Source organism: Amblyomma americanum, chromosome 9 (assembly GCF_052857255.1).
Source record: "Amblyomma americanum isolate KBUSLIRL-KWMA chromosome 9, ASM5285725v1, whole genome shotgun sequence".
Lineage (NCBI taxonomy): Eukaryota > Metazoa > Arthropoda > Arachnida > Ixodida > Ixodidae > Amblyomma > Amblyomma americanum.
Window position 1 is genome coordinate 66660164 of NC_135505.1, and position 8235 is coordinate 66668398.

Below are 8235 nucleotides of genomic sequence, written 5' to 3' on the forward strand. Positions count from 1 at the left end.
ATGCAGGGTTTCCTGGGGCGATGCAATGTGGGCTCGCAGATAGGAAACGGTCACACTCTTTGTTGAATTCGAAGTGTGTGAGCTGGGCGAAGGTGTCTGCAGTCGCCGAAGAAGGTCCCACACCGGTTAGGCTAACTTCAGGGAGTTTTATGCATATTGAGCGGCGATCCGTTTATGGGACTGCATTGCGTGGGGAAGGCATGGAGCCAGCAGGCGACGACGGCACTGATGAGGACCCGGTAGCTAAGTCGGAGTCACCGCAGGCGCCGTAGACATATCGCTTCATGTTTGAAACATGCTCTGGGAAAATGTGGTGCACACCGCATGGTCGATGCTCTGGCAGGTCTTCGAGGCGGTATGTCACGGGGCCGAGTCGGGCAACGACACGGTAAGGGCCGCGGTATCGAGGCAAGAGCTTTGCGGCACGGCCAGTCGCACGGATGGTGCGTCGAACGAGGACCAAGTCACCGGGCCGGAAGGGGGGATGTGGTGGTGCTGCCGCGTTGGCCGCTGGCACACGCGCGTGAGCCGTGAGGAGGTTGCGCTGGGCGTCGAGGCGGGCGGAATGAAGTCGTTGAGCAGATTCAGTTGGTGACGCAGTGGGATGGGGAAGGCCCAACTGCGCGTCGAGAGGGATGGAGGGCGTTCTGCCATAGACGACTGAGAACGGCGTCACATGCGTTGTTTCTTGCGCTGCAGTGTTGACTGCAAAAGCTGCAGCAGAAACAAAACGATCCCAGTTTGTGTGGGACGGAGCGACGTAGGATGCGAGTATATCCGTGAGGGTACGGTTAACACGCTCCACGAGGCCATTGCACTGCGGATGATTGACGGATGTAGTGGAATGCGCAATGCCGAAGGAGCGGAGGGCTCGCTCGAATTCATGGGACATAAAGCAGCTCCCACGGTCCGTGATGAGGCGCCGGGGAACACCGTGCCGAAGAACGAGATGCTGTTCCACAAACGCGACGGCATGAGCGGACGACGTGTCTGGAACGGGCAGTGCTTCGACCCACTTGGAGAAGTAGTCGATCGCAACCAGAACATACCGGTTGCCGGCACGCGTCTTCGGAAACGGGCCCAAATGATCCAGTCCAACACGCTCGAAAGGTGAACTTGGTGGCGAAAAAGCCTGCGGGGGTGGCTTGGTTACACCTGTGGACGGTTTTCTGTACTGGCATGTCGGGCAGGACGCCACGTGTTCCTTGACATCTCTGGACATATTAGGCCACCAAAACCGCTCCGACACTCGTGCGTAAATCTTGCCGCGACCAAGGTGACCAGCCGTGGGAGCGTCGTGTAAGCCGCGCAAGATTTGCGACAGCAGTGTTGCCGGCACAACTGGCAACCAGACGGGTGGTCGACCACGGAGCCGCTTCACATGACACAAGAGGTCGTCCTTCATTCGATAGACCCGGCGTAGTTGGCGGAGGCCTGCGCCGGCGGCGGTGCCAAGGGAGTGGATTATGGCAGCAATGGCGGGATCTTGCGTTTGTGCAGTCCTCAGGTCCGTCAAAGCCGTCACGGAACAAGGGTGGCGAGAAAGGAAATTGGCATCTTGATGGGCAGAGCCGCGCCGATGCACTATTGTGAAATTGTACTCTTGAAGTTGTAGGGACCAGCGTGCAATCTTGGCATTCAAATGTTTGGCGGACTGCAGCCAAGTGAGAGCGCTATTGTCCGTGACTATGGTGAAGTGACGGCCGTACAGGTAGGGACGGAACTTCTCGATGGCCCAGACAACGGCGAGGCACTCGAGTTCTGAAGAGTGGCGGCGGCGCTCAACGTCGGAAAGCTGGCGGCTGGCATCCGTGTGGAGGACGATGGGGGCCGATTCGTCGTAATGGGCCAATGTAGGAGGCTCGAGGAGGGCGTGCTTGACGTCAAGAAACGTGAGCTGTTGGGCCTGCGTCCAACTCCACGGTGCATTCTTCTTCAGCAGGGCGGTCAATGGAGCGCTGCGCTTGGCAAAGTCCGGAATGAAACGACGGAAATACGAAGCAAATCCAAGGAAACTTTTGAGCTCCTTGGCGGTGGTGGGAGCTTCGTAAGCTGTAAGTGCTTTTAGCTTTTCAGGGTCGGGACGGATGCCATGCCGGCTCGCAACGTGACCCAAGTACGTCACCTCCGCGAAACCGAAGAAACATTTTTTTGGTTTTAAGCGAAGCCCAGCAGAGGTAAGGGCTTCGAGGACGAGTTTGAGGCGTCTCTGGTGTTCTTCAAATGTAGCCGCGTAGACAATTACGTCATCCAGGTAGACCAACACCATAGTCCACTTCAAATGGCCTAAGACTCGGTCCATGAGACGCTGGAAGGTGGCTGGAGCGTTCGAGAGACCGAAGGGCATACGGTTGAACTGGTAAAGGCCGTCGGGAGTCACGAAAGCCGTCTTTTCCGCATCTTCGGGGTGAACAGGCACCTGCCAGTAGCCCGAGAGCAGATCTAGCGTGGAAAAATAACGGGCCCCCTTCAGGCGGTCAAGCGCATCGTCGAGGCGAGGCAGCGGGTACACGTCGCAATTAGTAATAGCATTTAGCTTCCGATAGTCAACGCAGAAGCGGAATGTTCCATCCTTCTTGCGCACAAGGACGACAGGGGAGGACCAAGGGCTACAAGAAGGGGCAATGATTCCCTGGTCAAGCATGTCGCACACGTGCTGCTGGATGACTCTCCGTTCGGCTGGCGCTACACGGCGAGGTTGGTGATGAACGGGCCCGCGGTTTTCGGTGTTGATCCGGTGTTGATCCCAGGAAGTGCACCCGAGTTCACCGGCGCTGAGAGCAAGGCAACTGCGATGCTCGAGCAGCAAGGTCTTCAGAGAGGCGAGCTCCGCGCAGGTCAGGCTGGGTCCAAAGTTAAATTCTTCCCATGATAGGATCGCCGGCGCTGGAGGGCGGCGAGGCGGGGCTTCAGGTTGCAGAGACGCCACTGGTGACCCGGGGTCCAAAACTGAGGCTGTACCCAATTGCGTGCCGGGAGTCAGCGCGAGAGGTACGCTGCTGATGTTGAGTATAAATACGTGGCCCTCTCCTTTGAGCACAGGCAGAAGGCTTCGAGTGGAGGTCATCTGACGGGCTGCAGCTGAACACTGGATGGGTTCGAACAGCACGTCTGCTGTGACCGGACTGTCAAGCTTGGCATACACCCACGTTGCCGCACCCGGTGGCAGGGTCACGGCGGACGCCACAGTCACGGTAGTGACGTCGAACGGCTTGACTCGACACGGCCACTTCGTCGCGAGGTCACGCAGAGATGCTGAGGCACGCTTGGTCGCCGACACCAGGGACTGCCACAGGGCGACACCGAGGCTGGAAACCCGGCTAAGCCAGCCCGGCCCACAGAGAGTTCGGCTCGCCCGTGGTTTGGTTCTAGTAAAATTAAGGACGACTCCGGCTTGCTGGCACCACCCGCACCCGAGGACCACTGGCCAAATAGGGCTGTCTGCGACGACAAACTCGGTGGAGATGGTATTTCCGAGTGCTGTCAGGTTGTCGACGACACGTCCGACTTGCTCCACAGGGGTGCCGTTAAAAGCTAAGAGCCGGGTTTTGGCGGCTGGCAGAAGCAGGTGGGGCGCGTTAGCAACAAACGATTTGTGCAGTACTTTGACAGCCGCTCCAGTGTCAACCAAGGCCTTTACGTGCCGGTCAAGCAGGGCGACGTCGACGAGCACGTAAGGAGCATCAGTGGTAATCGGAGCCGACGAAAGGAGGGGACGCGGAGAACGAAGGAGTGTGGGGACGGCGGAACGGTGCCCCCGGAGTTCCGCCAAATCGTTTCCCGACGTTGGAGGGCCGGCACAGTCCCTCGCGTAGTGTCCTCGCAGGCCGCAGCGGAAGCAGGTCATGCGGACGTCGTTACGCAGGCGTCGGATAGAGGCCGCAGTTGGGGCTGCGGACCAGGAGCCTGCACCCGGACGCTGCGCTCGGCAGACGGTGGCGACCCCCGCGTGGCCAGCAAAGTCAATTCCGCCTCGATGGCGAGCGCCATGGCGGCGCGGACGGAATCAGGACGGCCAGAGCGGACCAAGCGCTGCACCTCGGGGAGTCGGATGGCGTCGACAAACGCCTCGGTGCCGACCAGGGCCACGGCGTTCTGAGGCGCTCCCGGCAGCGACTGCAGAGCCAGGCGCTCAATGGCGGCGGCGAGGTCCTGGTACGTCTCCCCGAGCTCTTGACGGCGGGCTCGCAGGCGGTGGTACTGCACACGGGGTTGACCTGAGGCACCATAGTGGTCGGCGAGGAGGCCCGCCAGAACAGTGTAAGAGCCCAGCTGGTCGGGCGGCACGTTCTGCAGCAGCTTGGTGGCGCGCCCCCTCAGTTTTGCAACGAGCATCCATGCCTTCATTTGCTCGTCCCAGCCTCTCGCCGCCGCAATACCGTCCAGCTGGATGCGGTAAGCATCCCACGAGATGGTGCCGTCAAATGTGGGCAATTTCACAACGTGCAACGAACACTGCGGCGAGGACGCACCCGCGCCGAGCACGCCATTGGCGGCCACGACCGCAGGCCCAGCGACGGCAGAGCCGTAAACAGCGGCGGCGGGGACGCCCAAAGGCACCTGACCTGTGCTCGGCTCGGCTGGCACCAGGCGACGGAGTTCGCGCCGGAGAGCTTCCATCTCCCCAGCCTGGGCAGTCAGACGGGCCTCCCATGCGTCCATCCGTTGGGTGACTGTATCCAGGAGGCGCTCAACACCGGCGTCCGGCTGCTGCGAAGAGCCGAGCCCCTCCGAGCGCCTAGGTCTAGCGGCGCCGGCCGCCGCGTCGTCGGCGCTATCGGCTGGTGGTGGACTCCTGTCGTCTGGCACGTCGGGTGCTTGATTCCGGGAGCGGGTGAGCGGCATGATCCCACCGCTGCCACCAAAATGTTACGGTGTGGGATGCCACGGGGTGGCCACGGGCCCGCCCAGAGAAATATAGCAGCAGTACGGAGGAGAGCCGGCGAAGCACGACCGGCGGCGGCCAAGCTTTCTCGTTCTATCTCCCTCGTGCTAGAGCCGCGCGCTCGCCGCTCGCGCTCGCTCTCCGCCTCTTCTTTTGTTCCCGTATCAATATATATATATATATATATATATATATATATATATATATATATATATATATATATATATATATATATATATATATATATATATATATATATAATATGCCCATGATTTCCTGTACCTTGTCTGCTATATATACATCGAAGTATATGCTTCATTTAAGGAAACATTTTTATTTTACTCGACGTTTCGATCGGAGGACCGATCTTTTTCAAGAGGGACCATACAGTGCATGGGAGCGTATTTTTATAGCATGGAACTTGACACACAGGAGGCTTAAAAAGAAAAGAAATAAAGAAAAGTAAAAGGACACACACACACACACACACACACACACACACACACACACACACACACACACACACACACACACACACACACACACACACACACACACACACACACACACACACACACACACACACACACACACACACACACACACACACACACACACACACACACACACACACACACACACACACACACACACACACACACACACACACACACACACACACACACACACACACACACACACACACACACACACACACACACACGAGGTGAAAGAGGGAGGCCGGGCGGTGTGCGCCCGAGGCTACTGCGACAAGAAAAAAGAAAAAGAGAGAGAGAGAAGCAAAAACAGAGAAAAAGGAAAAAGTAAAGAATCGTGGTGGGGCTTAACAAAAGAAGGGATGCGTCCGCCAATTTTGTTTTTCGGTATGCCTCTGTCCGCGTATGTGTGGCCCCGTGCGACTCCGAATGATGGCCCGGACGAGGCTGAACAGGTTGAGACCGCCCAAAGTGGCTTCAGATGGCGACCCGCGAGCCGCTAAAACCAGATGAATTTCCCATAGGAGGACCAGATGGAAAGGCTTGTTGACAGGAATGCAAAAAAATAAGATATGTAGCACAGAGAAATTTCAAAAAATAAAAAAATATATACATAATGACAAAAAAAGAAGAAAGAAAAGATGACATATGGCCCTCGCGGGACCAAAGAATGAGTTCAAGGGCAGATGGAAACAAGCCGAAACTGACATGCAACAGGGGTATGACCTCAGACAACTCAGTCAGTGGGGGTACTTAGGGTTGAAATTTGCTTTGGTTTCTGCCATCGAAAGAGACGTTAGGGTGCCATTGTTTTCGTTGATGCCCTTTTGCACTGTGTTAAATTTGAAAATAAAGTAAGATTCGCGTTGTTCGCGCTCCCGAATGTTTTTAAAGCTACTCTGCAATATCGTAGAAGCTTGGGCAAGGTAGTGTGACATGGTTTTTCAGCAGCGCAGGGGACAAAGGACGTGACAAGTGCACAGACACGGCGCTGTGTCTGTGCACTTGTCACGTCCTTTGTCCCCTGCGCTGCTGAAAAACCATCTGCAATATCATTACTTTAAATTTATCAAACTCGTGGCCTCTTTCGCGGAAGAACTAATTCAGTTTGTCACCTCATTCAGCAACACACATCCAAATACCTCTTTCACACACACGTACTCAACTAATAGCATTAACTACCTTGATGTGCTTGTACGTGTTGACAGGGGTGCATTAATCCCTAGCGTTTATAAAAAACCCACAGACAGACAACATTATCTTCATTTCAACAGTTGCCACCCACGCTATTGCAAAACTTCAATTCCGTACTCACAGGCTATCCGATTCAAACGCATTTGCTCTCGATCAGAAGATTTTCAAAAAATGCTGAACACATGGGCGAAATTCTAAAGAAACAGCACTACCCGTCTTCAATCAACAGCGATGCCATTAAGAGAGCGGAAGTGACTAACCGTAATCACATCCCTGCGGAATCCCCGCCAACACCGTATCGCTCTAATCTAGTACTGACATTCACAGACAACATGCCGAATATTAACAAAATCTTTCAAAAACACTTCAATATCAGAACAAAGTGAGCGGCTCTCAAAAATTTTTTCAATAGTCCCCCAGGTAACATACAGAAGGGCAAAAAATTTATAAATCCACCTTGTGCACTCAACGGTTAATAAACCGAGGCTGGTGGGTTGCACACCTTGCGGAAAGAGCAGATGCCAAGTTTGCAAACACATGCAAAGCACAGCACTGACTAAAAGTACCCATTCAGGTTTCAAACATGTTATCCGAGAGGACTTACACTGCGATTCCAGTAATGTTTACATGCTCGAGTGTGGCGAATGTCAGATGCAATACATTGGCCAAACAGACAATTCCTTCCGATACAGATTTAATAACCACCGCTCACGTACTCAATCTCTCCCTGGCCTCCCCCTTTCGAGACACCTCCGCGAAAAAGGCCACGAGTTTGATAAACTTAAAGTAACGATATTGCATAGTAGCTTTTAAAACACTCGGGAGCGCGAACAGCGCGAATCATACTTTATTTTCAAATTTAACACAGTGCAAAAGGGCATCAACGAAAACCATGGCACCCTATCGTCTCTTTCGATGGCAGAAACCAAAGAAAATTTCAACCCTAATAGAAAAAGTACCCCCACTGACTGAGTCGTCTGAGGTCATACCCCTGTTGCATGTCAGTTTCGGCTTGTTTCCATCTGCCGTTCAACTCATTCTTTAGTCCCGCTAGGGCCATATGTCCCCTTCTCTTTCTTCTTTTTTGTTATTATATATATTATATATATATATATATATATATATATATATATATATATATATATATATATATATATATATATATATATATATATATATATATATATATATTGAAATTTCTCTGTGCTATATTTCTTCTTTTTTTGCATTGCTGTCAACAAGCCTTTCTATCTGGTCCTCCTATGGGAAGCTCACCTGGTTTTAGCGGCTCGCGTGTCACCATGTGGAGCCACTTTGGGCGGTCTCAACCTGTTCAGCCTCGTCCGGGCCATCATTCGGAGTCGCACGGGGCCGCACATACGCGGCCAGAGGCATGCCGAAACCCACAATTGGCGGACGCATCCCTTCTTTTGTTAAGCCCCACCACGATTCTTTACTTTTCCCTTTTTCTCTGCTTTTGCTACTCTCTCTCTCTTTTTCTTTTTTCTTGACGCAGTAGCCGAGGGCGCACCCAGCCCGGCCTTCCTCTTTCACCTTCTGTGTGTGTGTGTGTGCGTGCGTGTGTGTGTGTGTGTGTGTGTGTGTGTGTGTGTGTGTGTGTGTGTGTGTGTGTGTGTGTGTGTGTGCGTGCGTGCGTGC